The 15773-nt window shown below is 43.6% G+C and overlaps 1 protein-coding gene and 1 long non-coding RNA gene across 2 annotated transcripts in view; one reads left to right on the forward strand and one right to left on the reverse strand.

The window, feature by feature from the left end:
* The window catches only part of LOC138582921 (uncharacterized), a 128973-nt gene extending 119965 nt beyond the window's left edge, over window positions 1-9008 (reverse strand). Inside the window, exon 1 of the long non-coding RNA XR_011305108.1 lies at window positions 8903-9008. This is a non-coding gene — a long non-coding RNA (uncharacterized lncRNA). The remainder of the gene's footprint in view (window positions 1-8902) is intronic.
* CYGB (cytoglobin) overlaps window positions 1-15773 on the forward strand; it is a 268650-nt gene that overhangs the window by 63824 nt on the left and 189053 nt on the right. The gene's annotated exons all lie outside the window — the stretch shown is intronic.

The raw sequence follows: 15773 nt of genomic DNA on the forward strand, positions 1-15773 counted from the left end.
GAGACAACTCCCAGGACTACAGTCTTACTGGGAGCAGCAGAAACAGCCTGGTTGGGGGAGATACAGCAGCTTCAGCAGCTGAGCTGGCCTCTCAGGGCTGACACATGTGTGCTATCAAATTGATGTGGCATGAATAATTATGAAGCATGCTAGCCACCGTACCTCAAACCCAGGTATGGCTTATATTTACAGTTTAACATACTACCAGGTTGGCAACTCTCATAGGTATGTGATTTTGGAAACAGGGGCGCATATCTTAAATGCAGCCCTTATGCTGCAATTACTTGGCTGTCGTTGCAGAAGGCAGATGGGCACATGTGACCCCCAAACCTACTCTGTGCCACTAGAGAGCAAGCACTGCAGATTAGGATACTAATTCAGCAGGGCATGGGTATACACTATGCTTTTGGCATGGAGCTTATGAAATGGAGATCTGATTAACTGATTACCCTACTTGAGATGGAATTACCCATAACATTTGAGTAATTTAATAAAAATCAAAAATGCCAGGACTTCTACACCCTCGCCAGACAACCATCCACCACACACAAACCTGCCAGACAACCATCCACCACACACAAACCCAAGTATCTTTGTCAAAACCAAAAATCCAAAGCGGCATTCAGGATTGGTATCTTCCAGCCTGCATTCATCAGCTTCACAGGTTTTGCATCAGCATCTCTCTATATCCCACCAACAACCCTCTTCTTTCTTTTCTGACATTTCCATGTGTAGCAAGGCCTTCAAAGGTGGCAGCAGGGCACTGTGCAAGACCATGTCACATTACATTGCATGAATATCTATGTGAGAAGTGGACAATCTTGATGGAAAAAACATAATTACATGTACAATTTAGAGATTGATTTATGAGTTGTGTTCATATGTAAGCAACAGAATGTAGCACAACATACACAACAATTATGGAAATAAAGCTCAGTGGGTTTAGGGCCTGCAGCAGAGATGTGGTGGTCTTTTAGTCAAATGGTTGCACCTTGAACGGGCAGACATGGCATTTCATCCTTCTGACATCAATAAGCAACTATCTGTTGAGTAATCATAACACCTGTCGTGGTTTCTTATATGGTCACACCCAAGTCACGGAGCTCCTTCCCCCACAATGAACGTGGCACACAATGAAGCACTTTCATTTATTTCAGGTTCTTTTTGATAAGGCCTCCAACCCGTCTTGCCCATAACCCCAGCAAATACCTGATGCCACAATGGACTACGAATCAGGCAAGTGTGTATTAAGAATACATTTATGAATCAATTTATTTAGCCAAAGATCACAAATAGATTACATTATCCACCAATGTTGTGGCAACAGAAGAACAAAATGACTTCCGTATAGCGCCCACACAGAGATATAGGGCCTCATTACGAATCAGGCGTTAAGGGGTTAACGACGCCGTAAACGGCGCCGACCCTTAACGCCTGATTCCGAGGTCCCTTTGCGCCATGGTGAGTTTAACGCCTGCTTTTTGCAGGCGTTAAAATCCATGGCGCTAAGGGACCATGGTGCTAATTACGCCACCGTAATTTACGGTGGCGTAATTAGTGCCTTCCCCACTCCCATTATGCCCTATGGGGCAAAAATGGGAATGGGGAAGGGTAAAATGGGAAATGGGGACTTACCGCCCCACTCACCTTGGAATGGGGCGGTAAATCCGCCATCCACCATGGTGTAAACATAGTTTACACCATGGTGGTAAGGGTACGACCCAGGCGGTAACTTACCGCCTGGGTCGTAATGAGGCCCATACAGTCACAATTGTTTCCTTTTAAATCACCTACCAATACAAGAAAGGAACAATTCAAAAACACTCAGTGATAGCAGAATTTGTTAAGCTTTCTCCCAGCAACCCTCCCCCTCCAAACATCAATTAGGCTTGATTCCTTTGAATGGAAGGCAGTGGCAGGGAGTAGGAACACAATGGGAAAATCAGAGTTTTGGTCTTACTCACAGAAACAATTTGAAAGGAAGAGAAGCAATGGCAATGTGTTTTGCCACAACACATGCAGGGCTTTGGGGTTTTAGTCAGCACCCAGTGGGAAAATTGGATTTTAGAATATTTGATCAGAGAACCAATATGGGAGATAGAAAAGCAATGGGGAAAATTGTTTTACCACACCTAACAATAACACACAGGGCTTTTGGGTTTTGTTCAGAACAGAATGGGAGGAATCACAGATGCAATGTGAGAAAGAATGAAAATGCAAATGGGAAAATTTGTTTTGCAGAGCACAATGGGAAAAACATGATTTCGGGATGCTTAGCACAGTTGCTATGTGAGAAAGAAAATGCAAATAGGAAATTCGTTTTGCACAGCACAATGGGTACACAGGGGCAGTTTCATTTTTGCACCTTGCATATGCACAGGCACTACTGGGATTCCCACTCCTGATTTAACATGAAGGGGATCAATGGGGAATTTCATTTTTAACCCCCTGTGCCCACACGTGGAAGCAGAGTTTGAAATTGATTATTTTGGCAGTTCTTTATGTCTATACCGGTTGAACATACACTATGAAAAGATTGTTGGTTTCGAATGCCAACAATACAGATCCTGTGAATTCAATAGGGGAATTAATTGATTTACTTTGAAAAATATGCTAGGGATCTACACAAACAAATATGATATTTTCATTTTGTAACTAAGTAAAACAATGCTGGAAGAATACAGGGCCTACACAATTATGGCTTTGAGGTAGATCTACTTACAGGAGAGGGCTGGACTTGGCATCAGGGAACATCAGAGCACCACTGGGACTGCAAGGGGTCAGTCAAGGCGCTCCTCTGGGTCCTCCAAGGTCCCAATCAGCTTCTATGTCTCCTGGATTCTGTCTCCAATGCAAAATTAGGCCTCTTTGCTGGGATGTTTTTCGCCAGGTTTCAGCAGCAGGTCACCTCTCAGAATTATTGGAAGAAGTCCAGCTCTCATGCGAACTGGCTTATTTATAGGGCAAATGACATCAAAATGTGTCATGATTCTCACAAAAGGGATTGGCTGATTATCACCACCCACCCCAACCTGTGTGCTGATAGGACAAGGGTATGGGGGAGTGCTTTGGGTTAGTTGTGGGAGTAGAGAGTTTCATCATCTCACTTTGACAGGCGGGCTCACCATGCTTTAGGACATACAAATCTCACATGGCAAGTACCCTAAATTTCCAAATCTTTACATGTATGAATATATTTATAAGAACTATATTTTAAAGCAAATCAGATGAGACTAGTTTGGAGTCTGCACATCCTTCCTGTGCAGAGATACAGTTTTTCTTCATTTACTCAGGAACCATATCAGTGAAAAATATGTCATTTTGAGGGCGTCAAATTAATTATTATTGCCATGTTTTTATCAACTTTTCGCATCTCTGTGAATCATGGGAAGGCCCAGATCACATTTTCCTCAATAACTTTAGTTGTGTATATCCCACCAAAATCCTTTTAGCATGGCTCAAAGGGGGGGACTGTCACCTTTAATAAAAGCATGGAAGGACTGGTGTACGATGTATGTTGTCCATTTTATGCGATAAAATGTGTGTTCTCCCATTTTAAATCAAGGTGCAGTTTCACTCCTCCTGTGCTGGGCCCCCACCTTTTTTAAGTTTCAATTCTTCTCTTTAGGCACATGACGTAAGCAGAGCAGTCTAATGGCCACTAATGGATTTTGTTTATGGGACTTGTGACCTGCTGCAGAACAGACCTGACTTTAATTGGTCTTCACCGCATTTCTGATCTAAAAAGTATTCCTGCTTGTATTTTTAAGGAAGGGCACTGATGTATGAAGACAACCAGGCCTGAATCTCCAGGGCAACAGAGGGAGGCCCTGGAGTTTAGTTTCACATCTAAAGAAATGACCGTCCATGTACCCTGCAGCCAACAGCCAGTAAACTCGTGCATAAATGCATTTTAAATTACACCTTATAAGGCACACAGTTTCAAAAATACATGCGTGTTGCTTTGAAATCGTCCATGTGGATGAGTTTGTCATAGGCAGAAATCATGTTCAGTCTTTGAAAGTCTGGCAAGCATTTTGCTGAGCCTATTGTTGATCTAGATGAGGGAAAAACTAAAATTACATTCTTTTATTTATTTTACATGTACATGGATTTGTCAAAACATAATTGCCACGTGTCTTTCTTTTCCTTCATGAAAGGCATTTTGCATATCTTCACATTTTGAAATTGAGGCCCACTTTCTTTCCTTTACGATTTAGGTTCACTAGGCCTTATGTCTGTCAGGCTTTATCTTCAATCAGGATGTTGTCCGCGGAAGCTGCTGAACCCCCGCAGTGCCCTTTGGATGCTAACCTCGTAACTGGTAACAAAACAGTTCAGTTGAGAGCATCCCTAAGGGAAAGGGGGAAAATGGGACAAAATAATAAACTTCAGGTTTTGCTCAGCTTCTTTATATCTCTTAACCTGTAGATGAAATAACAACAAATACACTTTAATCACTAACCTTTCTTTTCCTAGGCTCTGACTTCTCTTTATCGAATTGAGTAAATAAACATGCCACCATACCTGAATATCCTATATTGATAACTTAGAGGAAGCGTTTGTTTTCTTACTGACGAAAAATAGAATCTCTGATGCTCTCATTAACTTCTTCAATTCAGAATTGGAAAACTGCTATCTTTAGCTCACTCTCTCAGTTCCATGAATTAATGTTCTAGCAGTTCAAATTCCAAAACACACACGCCCATCTGGAAATTGTAGGTCCATCTTTTGTGTCTATCTCTAACTTTTACACAAATTCCAAATATGACACTCTTGCTTCTTCCATTTAGAATTGTTTGTGCATGTGGAAAGAAAGGAGTGTTCACTAATTGGATCTTTTGCTTGCGTAAAAATATCGCTCTTCAAGGAAGCGTTCACTTGACTCGAGTTATGCGCATGCGTGAAGATATTCCTTTTCCTTCTAAAATGGTGTGCGCATGGGAACAAAAAATAGAGTTCAAAAATGGCATATGCGCATGCGTAGTAGAACAGTATTTCTTCCGCCTTAATCTTATTTGTTCAAGTAGGAAAGAGGAAATTACTGAGCTCTGGACACTGATCCTTGAAGAGGCAGCTTAATGAGGTACGCGCGCCAGGTTAGAATGTTAGTAAATAAATCATAACGTTTCAGGATTGCGTATCTAAAACACTGTCACTTGCGCAGACAGTGTAAGATTTCTAGCGCTAGCCTGACGTTAAAAGAAAACACTGTTACCGTAAGAAGGAACAGTGCTCAATAATTTTTATACGACCGAAAAAACACACAACACTGAAAAGATGAACAGGCTTCCACACACCAACTTGCCACGCGCTAAATATGTTGCGCAGTTCATTAAATAAGAGTACTGTTCAAAAAATCCAAAAATAAAGTCTTAAAAGAACAAAACTAACTACTCTTTAAACAAAGAATAAGAAAACAGGAACTAGTTAATAAACTGTATAGAAATATAACTCCTTCTTGAATTTCACAAAGTTCAGTTAAAAATTATAAAGTCACTTAACTTGCTTCTTTCTTTTACCGGAACCATTCTGACTTTCTTCTTAAATTCTCCAACACTTTCCTGATCCAAATAATAAATCCTAGGCACAAGGGCCTAGCTAAAGTTTCTAAATCTTCAGAGCTTCAAACTTAAGACCTTCCTGCTGGGCTGCTGACAATGAAAGGCAGTTTAGAATGTTCTAACAATGCCTTTCTTTTACTTCTGACCAATCACTGATCCTTTTGTAAGTCTCCATTTTGGCTTGGGAAGCTCTCCACACTCTGCACTAAAAGTTAAGGTCCCAAACCATAATTTATGTTAATCATACACTCATTCCACCACATTTAACTAAACCCCATGAAACCTGACAATGTCTGACCTTATTTATCTCTGTGCTGGCCTTGTATGTTGGTGAGCCCTCATAACTGACTCTGCCCTCTGTATTTCTGGCATGCAGCAGGGGCTATATTTCACCCACACACCTAACAATGGCATGCAGAAACAATACATTTAGGATCTGTTTGTAAGGGGAACACATTCTAGCATTCTGCAAAAGGCTTTCTTACAACAAACTGCCATTTACTAGATCTAACTGCCCATGCTCATGGGGCAACAAAGACAAGCAGAAACCACTCTACAGAGTTATAAACTACTGCTAGAGGAACATATTTGTCTAAAATATTTCCAGGTTTAATTATGATGAGCTTTCCAAACTAGTTATTTGGAAAATCAGTATAACATGGATTATTTCTCCACATAAGAGTAAAATTATCTTCTGAGTAAGGACATTTGGAAAGTAATTACAACTAGTAATATCCACAAACTACGGTCTCAGTTCCAACATCACTCCTTTGTTTACATGAATTTCTGAAAATGATGCAGAAACAAACCTGCGTTTCCTTAGGTCAGATTGTACATGTTCTGTTGGTTTTTAGCTCATGTCATTTCGCTCTCGTACACAGTAGCAAAAGGTAGTTTTCCCATTATAAGTGCTGAGGACTTCAAGTAGCAGTAGCTCACACTTGACACTGGACAGTCTTAAAGATAATAAGAGAATGGACTGCATTCCAAGAAAGCTTAAAGCATTGCAACGTGGTCCAATAGCATATCAGGCACCTCCTTTCAGTCCTAACTTTCTGCCACCCCGTTTCTGATTCAGAGACTTGCACTTTTGCTGTCCTCATAAGTTTGACCCTGCAAATAATGAAATGCAAAGTGCTATTGGCGAAAAACAAAAGACTAGATAGTAGTCAGCTACATCCCACTACACGCTTACTCTGTACGTGTTGGTTGCAAACCCTACCATGTGCCTGCCTTGTTTGTTTCTTTGATGTCTTGCTCCACCAGAAGTATAGGTACTGAAATGCAAAGACTAAGGTTGTCTGGACTCAAGGGTCTGTTATCAAGTTACATCGATCAGCTGTAGCTATTGAATGCTGAGGTGCATAGCACCATTGAAAACATGGTGATGCAGTTGTATGATGTATTTATTCATTCGATCTCATTCGTAAGGCGCTACATGCACCACTCGCTCAAGAGCACCCGGAGAGCTAAACCAGGAGATCTAACTATGTCCAGGTTAAGTGTGAGTGGTGCACGCTGTGCTGTTTGTTTCCCTGCAGTCTGCTTACTTTTCCTGGTATAAAAACTGCAAGGCTGTAAGTGACAGGACACAAGAAAAGGGGGAAAGGTTGGATGTGCCATTCACTTGTGATATTGGAACAATCTGACATATATGTATGCAGTGGTCCAGATAAGACGTGGAAGCCGGAGTATCTTGCTCCCTTTTTTTTTTTAAAGTTGGGAGTAAAATTATTTTTATGGGAGTAAACATGTAAGTCCACTTCCCAATGGGAGTATTTGTCTTATAACTGTGCAAAAATATGTTTTAACTGGAAAACGGAAATGATTTTGTAATAATTGGTTCTCGCCACCTGGTTAATCATGCACATTAAAAGATACATGTTTATTTCTTCTGATTAGACAGTAATAATAGTAGTTTCTTCCGATGGTACTACGTGCTCTTATGGTCCAAACGTATCCGTGGAGCTCTGAGGGTGAAAACATCCTACCTGCCTGTTTCCTATTTTTTGTTGGGATTATTTTTACTCCCATTTGATTGGGGGGGTTGTCTGTTTTTAGGGAGTAAAATTGTCTGATACACACCTTATCTGTACGGTTGTATGTATGTCTACTCTGTGGGGTGGTTGTATTGTCAATAAATGTCTCCTCCTTTTTGTCATTGTTTTAAAAATGCACAGTTGTTATGCATTTTGTCAATATACACTATGCAGTTTCACAAAATAAGGAATCATTGTTGCTTGTGAAAGAAGTAGACAACTTGGTTAATTTTTAAAAGTATTCACTTGACATTTTTTTTCTCACAAATTAACCAATGAGCTACTGCAAGTTGTGATGGACTTTAAAATGCGTGCGGCCCATCGCATTTAACAATCGGAACATTAGCCAGGGGCGTTGCTAGGGGGGGACTAAGGGGACTATAGCTCCTGATCTTTTGGTTGTAGCCCCGGATAGAATCTCAGGAGCTACAGCCAAAAGACTAGATAGCCCCGAGTCCCAACAGTTCCGACATCAGCTTAGCCCCAGGTCTTTTCCAGACATAGCAACTCCCCTGACATTAGCACTTACAATGGAGATATGAAACTTTTCAAAGTCACTGAAGATGAAATTATGCACACGCCCACTTGCCAGTACCTGCAACAAGGACGTATACGCTCACACAGTTTGGGCTTGTGAAATTGGCTCAAATACAAAATTCGCATTTGCCATCTGCTCTCTTTTCATGTTACTGAAAATAGAGTATCCAGGAGTGAATGTTTTCGTCCAAAACTTCACAGTTGTCGCAGTGCTCATGATGAGAGGGAACAAAGTGGTGTAACTTGTAAATAGTCGGGTCTATTTGTGTTGGTAGTCAGGGCTCAAGTCGAGGGTACACGCGGGGGGACGGAGTCCACCCACTTTATTCAGAGGGGGGACTCACTCCGTGCAGCTAAAATGAGAAACATTGTATGTCCTCTTTGAATTTCTGAATTAAAGCTGACCTCCGGGGTCAAACCACAGTCGGCAGATTTGTAGGCCGAACACTCCACCACTAAACTATATAACTTCATGAAAAATAACAAACAACTAAAGTTGAAATGTCCTATTTCGGAACTGCAAGTCCCCCCACTTTAATTTTTAGGACTTTTTTACCCCTGCTGGTAGTCCTAATAAGTCCACAGGCACTCAAAAGCAACGTTCCCCTGCATTTTCTTGTATTCATAAAATTGTATTTACAAAGATGTTAACCTGCTGGCCAACAGTCTTAAAATAGTGGTGTCCATACAAAGTGCAATCGCTCTCGTAATAGTTTCTCTTGCATTAAGAACCTGCAAAGCTGAGCTACAGTTGGGCCTTACCACATGCTTCAGGAAAGTGGGGGTGCGCATGGGCTCCCCCTTCACCACGAGGCCTAGTCTGTGAGTCCAGCCCTCCTTCCGCAATCCCCGTGGCGGCAGCGCTGGCCTGGCCATGGGAAGCTTAGTTTATGGCAGTGCTCCTTTGACCCCCGCCGCGGCAGGCTTGACTCGCAGCCCCTCATGGGAGAGTGAGCGCGCAGCCTCCCACACAGAGGAGCCGGGAGCCAGCGGGGATGTTTACTTTGGATCTTAGCACTCCCACTCCGCACATGGAGACCTGACAACCGCCATCTGGGTGGAGCACAAGATTAACTGCTATGTTTCCTGGGAAGACTCTGCCCCTCTCTGCCCCAAGGGGTTGTGGCCCTTGAGATGAATTTGTTAGACAGCGAGCGAGAGCTTGGGGAGTTGCACAATGCTGAACTTTAGGGACAAACGCAAAAAATGTTAAGGTGTGTTTTTTTTTACAGTGTTCTGTTCAGGGGGGTCTGACTCTAGCTAGAGACAGGTGGGCCTCCTCTTAAATGATCACGCCTGAAGCTAATGTTGGATATGATAGGGTTCAAGGCAATGGGCAATAACATGGGCAATGGGAGGGTCATTACAGGAGCTGAAATCACAGGAGAATTCCTACAGCATGCAGATCCGTTTTGTGCACGGCCCCAGTGTTCTTACCCACACACTTGACATGTAATTGAACATTACAGACAAAAGGAGTGCACCTACTAATCTGAAAACATACCAAGGGTTACCTAATTTTCATTTATTTGGGTGCTGCTTGTGGCACTTGGAAAACCCCTTAGCTCAAACCTGCCACCTCCATATCACCTCCAGCTCCAGAGGCCCCTGCTGCAGGGCAGTGCATGAAGAGGGAGTAAGGGCAAGATATTGAGAGAGAAGAGTAGAGAAGGGCCAGGTGACATGAACACTGATGAGACAGGAGAGTGGAGAGGGACTGATGGCAGAAGCGTGAGGGAGCGATTGAGAGTGAGGGAAGGCAGAAGATGAGGCGAGTGAAGGGAGCCGGGTGAGGGTAAAAAGGGGGAATTGGCACAGAGAATAAACAAGGGCGGGAGAATGGGGCGATAGCTAACGAGGCACAGAGTGAGTGGAATTGCAAGGGTAAGGAGGATAGGAGTGAAGTAGAGAACGGGGGTTCAGGAGGGTGTTCGGGAGTGTAGGAGAATGGGGAATAAAAGAGGTCTAGAGAGTCTGGGAGAAATTAAGAGAGAGAGGGAGGGCAGGCGAAAGGGAGAGAAGGGAGGCAAGTGAGTGAGGAATGGGGAGTGGAGGGGTATCAATGGTCTGTGGTGTGGGTAAAAGAGGGCGGGAATATTGAGTGAAGGGAGGCAGGGGAGTGCACGAGTAGCAGCAAAATGAGCAAGAGAGCGGCATCTGCAGAATCTTTATAAGGAAGAACCTCTGGCAGAAATGACGAAAGAAAAAGGCAGGAGGATTAAAGGAATGAGGCAAGCACAGGGGAGCCATAGTGGGCAAAAAGAGCAGCTAAGAGTGGGTTAGTAGTGTGGAAAAAGATGGGGCCAAACAGAATGCTGTGTGGGAGCAAAAGGAAATAGGAGGGAAAGGAGTGAAAGAGCATATTTGTGATGTGTGGTGGGTAGGCGCTTGCCCTAGCTGCCCACCTATACGCAGTCACAGCTGCAATAGATACATGAACAGGGAACCAATCAAAATGCAGCCACTTAGATGAAGTTTTATTTAAATGGGACAAAAATATCCACCTGGGTGATGGAAATCCCTTGGTCACCTTATACCAAGTTGGCAGCAAGGTCAGATGAAACCCAAGGTGGGGAACTGGGATTGGGTGTGTCTGTAGGGTGGCCAACTATCTTGCATTTTGCGGGTATGTCTCAATGTTATGGGCTTTGTCTCGCACATAGCCAGCTCGGGACAGGAATAAGCCCTGACAATTCTCGTCTGAAGCAAGATCAGCTGTCCAAAGTCTTCACATCACACACTTCGTGTGACAGTTTAAAGCGCAGGGACGCACAGCGCCTTTCCCACTGCTCCCTCAGCCTCCCAGGTTCAGCAATGTGTCAACCTAGCATGGCAGTAAACAGATTGGAGGTTGATGACTCAGGCACAGGGGTGCCTGGGTTAGGACTACTGTCCCTACAAGGTGTGAATGGTGGATGATAATAAATGCAATGAGAGTATAACACTGCATGTGTGAAATAACGGCTCAAGCTCATTACCTTACATTGCGTCCTCTCACTCTTAATATGTTTGTAAAAACCAAATGAGATTGTTTTAAGGTCCACATGCCTTTGCAGGCTGCTACTGCAATCTTGAATTCTGGGTGGCAAAAATAAAGCTATACATGTCTTTTTGCTTAACCTTTAATGTCAGGTTGTTTTCTTATGTGATTTGTGTACTTTTAGAGGTATTGCTAGAAAACAAATTATTTAATGTTTGGAAACACAAACCTTAAAAAATACTTATGTTACCTATCACTGGGAAGATATGTATGTGGTCAAGTGCTAAAATCACAGCGTACACATATTGCTTTCACCACTTTACTGAAATGTTTGACCTTGTGCAAATGATTTCATCTCACAATGCCTCATCTCCTGACATTGGGTGTCTCTACATTTAATTTTGTTCACAACTATGGATATGAAGAAAAACCCTCATGGTTTACTAAACTATTGAGTTCTTGCATATTAATAATAGTGACTATGTATATATGGCCACCACATTATTCTCTTGGCTTACACGTGAAAACATATTTAAATGTCTTTACCAATGGTGCCCTACAGCACTTAAGACGGATGTTACTGTTAGTAATGTTATTTTCGGTTATGTCGCTTCTGATCATGTTAATCTACATTGTGCAAATTAAGGGTATGTATATCTTTTGCTAGACAGGCCCAGAAAGGGTCCAGGAGACAGATGGAACATTTCAGCACCTTGTATGCCCAACAGTCCCACCGTTTTGTGGTTTTGTGGTGCTGTGTTTGTGCTCTAGAATCTTATGGAGAGGGGAGTTTAGGGGCTGTCCCCTGCTCCCCTTATTTGGCATTATAGGGTCGGGGGTTACAGGGGTGTCCCCGCTTCCATTATATGGAAAGTGAGCCACAATTGTCTGTTGAATCCACTTGACATATTCGTAGTACAAGGCTTGCAGCTATGGCGTGCACTGCAGCGTTATTCTCGGCGGCAAGATTTCTATGCAGAACCGGAACATCTGAGGGGGGTGATTGTAAGAGCCTGGAGAAGAGTAAGAGCGTCTGTGTGACTGAGAGTGCCTGGAGAAGAGTAAGAACACCTGAGTGAGTGAGAGTGCCTGGAGAAGAGTAAGAGCGCCTGTGTGACTGAGAGTGCCTGGAGAAGAGTAAGAGTGACTGAGAGTGCTTGGAGAAGAGTAAGAGCACCTGAGTGAGTGAGAGTGCCTGGAGAAGAGTAAGAGCGCCTGTGTGACTGAGAGTGCCTGGAGAAGAGTAAGAACACCTGAGTGAGTGAGAGTGCCTGGAGAAGAGTAAGAGCGCCTGAGTGAGTGAGAGTGCCTGGACAAGAGTAAGAGCGCCTGAGTGACTGAGAGTGGCTGCAGAGGAAGGAGCGAGGCACATGTAGCGTGTGATGAAGAGCTCCGGTAGGCAGGTGCCAGAATCTCTAAAGCACCAGTTGCCTCCTCCACTCGCTAGATGTACCCCTGATTGCCTCATCAAAGGTTTAATGCACTGGTAATGCTATATGGGCAGTGTGTATTGCGGCTGCCCTAGGGAGCATGCACCACTGCCGCCTGCCGCATACATGTTTTTATAGTAATACATTGGGCCTCATTACGAGGCTGGCGGTAAGGCAAGAACGGCGCCGGTATCACTGCCTGCACCATTGCTACCGTACAGCCATAATAGAAGTTCTGCTTGCGGGTGCCCTTGCAGCCACTAAGTCTGACCTGGCAGCCATACCGGCACCCGCGTGCAGAACAGGATGGTAGCACTAGTACCATTATTAACGGTCCCGGTGCTACCACTCTTCCATTACCATTCAGCCCTATAGGGCCAAATGGGGATGGGGAGTCCCTTATTACCGGCACCCACTAATGGGCAATTACCGGGTCCGTCAAACTCGGCATGACCCAGTAATTGCCCATTCGAGGGTGCCGGAAAAAAATGGATGGAAACCGGCGGCACGCCAGCCTCGTAATGAGGCCCATTGTTTTCTATATAGCACTTGCTAACACTACCGTTTTTAGCACTTTGAGTAACAGAGGTCAGTATCAACCCGTTTAATGGTAATTATTTTATTGACTAAAGATGGATGAAAGGTTGAGGCACGCTATTGTCCCGGATCCATCAAATACAACAGGCGTACATCATGAACAGCATGACTGCATTCTGCTTGCACACACAAGAGATGAACAGAAACATACAGTTGGAAGTGGACTACCGTATGCCTCCCTCAAACAGAATAGGTAGGGTACAGGTAGAATCTCCACACACGGAGCAGGTAAAGTGAAGACTGCCACCGTACACACTTTTACACACTTGGCCTCCAAAGTATTGTAATATCTATTGTGTTCCCCTATGGAACTTCCTGTACATTCTTTAGCTCATTATCCAATTTATTTTGCCAATTGTTCTAGATTAGCCATAATATTTCCAAACTTGCTCTTAAGGGTGTACGCGGAGAAACAACCAAAAACTTCCTGGAAGTGTAGAGAAAATAAAAATAGAACAGGGTTGTTTGCTTCGCTCAGTCGATGCATTTTAGGGCGGTTATTCAGTCTCTGCTTGTTTGAAAGTTTACCATCCCCCTCTGACTACTGCAGGGGATATTATTTCCCTATTCTGTGTATTTTGAAGACAGCATTACTTGCAAGTGGCTGAACTGTTCCTATTCTGCTGCTGATTGATCTTCTGTCGGCAAGTTACTGTGCTGTACTTCTTCTGTTGTGCACCGATCTTTGCACCGCAGCTTACTGCATTGTACCTGTTCTGCTTCGGATCCATCTTTCCACCGCAGTTTACTGTATTGTACCTGTTGTGTTATGCATCGACCTGCATCTTTCTTTAGTGTACCTGTTCTGTTTCAGATCGATGTTTGCAATGCAGCTTATAGTAAAGTACCTTTTCTTTTTAAGATTGATCGTTGCACTGCAGCTGACTGTACTGCACCTGTTTTGTGTTGGATTCTCTTTCCATTGCAGCTCACTGTACTGTACCTGTTCTGTTTACGCATCGTTTTTTTTTCTTGTAGACAGTGGTAGAAGTATATTGAAAAAAGAAGTGGAACTGTGGTCTTGGAAGGGAGAGGGAAGGTGGAGGCATAGTGAAACATGTGACAAGTGGTGCTGCCGGGGCAGTCCAATAGTCTAAGTGACTAGTAACTAACACTCCTATACAAAGTTTACTCTTGGACAGGGACATGAATGGACAAATCCTCTATATAGAATGGTGAATATGGTCATAAAAAGTAGAGGAATAGTAAACAGATCAAAATAAAAGTAGTGGAACACCGCTCCCGACCATTCCCCCTCACTTCGATGACTGCCTGTGTAGAGCGATCACACTGTTTATAGAGCATTAAGGCCGTCTTGGAGTCCCTAGGTTGAAGGGGCCTTTCTGAGCCCCCACACACTTGTTGGAGGTTGAGACCTCATTTACTATTTTTTGTTAAACTGCACTCTGGATGGCATCACATTACAGGGGCATTGTGAGCATTGTCAGGAAAACCTATCCTGGTGGTGCTATCGATTTGCCCTGTACACAAGTTGCCCTAATAGTGCTAGCAAGGCCTCCTGGGATGCAAGCACGGCCAGAGGCCAAAGGCCTCTCCACAGCTTGTTGCCATGTTCAAACAAACCACCTCCCCCATACGGGTGGACATCTCTGCACTTTAAACGTTGTGGGTAGGGGCCGCCAAAAGTCCAAAGTATGCAATAGCAATGGTCAGCCCGAGTATTTGGCTGGGTACAGTAACATGCTTGTTGGGAAATCTCCCCCCTCTCCCCCAATAACACTGAGCAAGCTACACCACTGGCTGTTCTGCACCTGCTTGGTGTTTGTGGGAAGCAACACCAGAAACCCTAACCTTTCTAAACTAGAATCAAAGAGATACAAGAATGAAAGACCCAGAAAACAGGCCTTCGGTGGCTTTGCACCCGGACACTGGAATACCATTCTGATGCCCATTAGATTGGCCCCATCCCATCTGGACTTCAGGAGGAAACTGTAGACCCTGCTCACCTCTTAACTCCCCTGTAACATACAGTCCTCGCTTCTCTCCTCCTCCTTGTCACCTGCCTGCTTTCTCTGTATTGTTCCACTTTCTTACAACAGCTACAGGACCTTCATTTGGGGGTCGCCAGGGGGTCGAAACTGTGACCCCTGAAGTCTCCCTTGCTACCCCTAAAAAAATGTAACTTAAAATATAATATTTTATATATATATATATATATTATGGAAGCTCTTTTTTTCTGGAGCGGCTGGAATTCGTGTTCAAACCTCTTTAAAAAACAGGGGGTTCCACAAGTGTAACACTTTGAGCAGTGACACTAAATAAGAAAGAATAGGAATAACAAATAATTTGACTTTCTGGAATTCTATACAATGATTACTAGACTCATTAAAGTTTTATTTTCGACACACTTAATGGGGTGAGTCACCTGATTGAGTCTGTTCAAAAATACCTAAAATTCCCAATGCAAACACAAACTTCCAAAAAGCATTTAGAGTAGAATAAGCATCAATTTCAGACTATGGGCCTCATTACACGGATGGCGGTAAGGATTTACCGGTACCGGTAAAATACCGGTACCGGTAAATCCTTACCGCCTTACTACAAGGTCCCTTTGCGGGTTGGGGGATTTAACGCAAAGGGACCCAGGGAGCTAATTACGGTACCG

This window comes from Ambystoma mexicanum, chromosome 3q, assembly GCF_040938575.1.
Source record: "Ambystoma mexicanum isolate Mex_15411 chromosome 3q, UKY_AmexF1_1, whole genome shotgun sequence".
Taxonomy (NCBI): Eukaryota; Metazoa; Chordata; class Amphibia; order Caudata; family Ambystomatidae; genus Ambystoma; species Ambystoma mexicanum.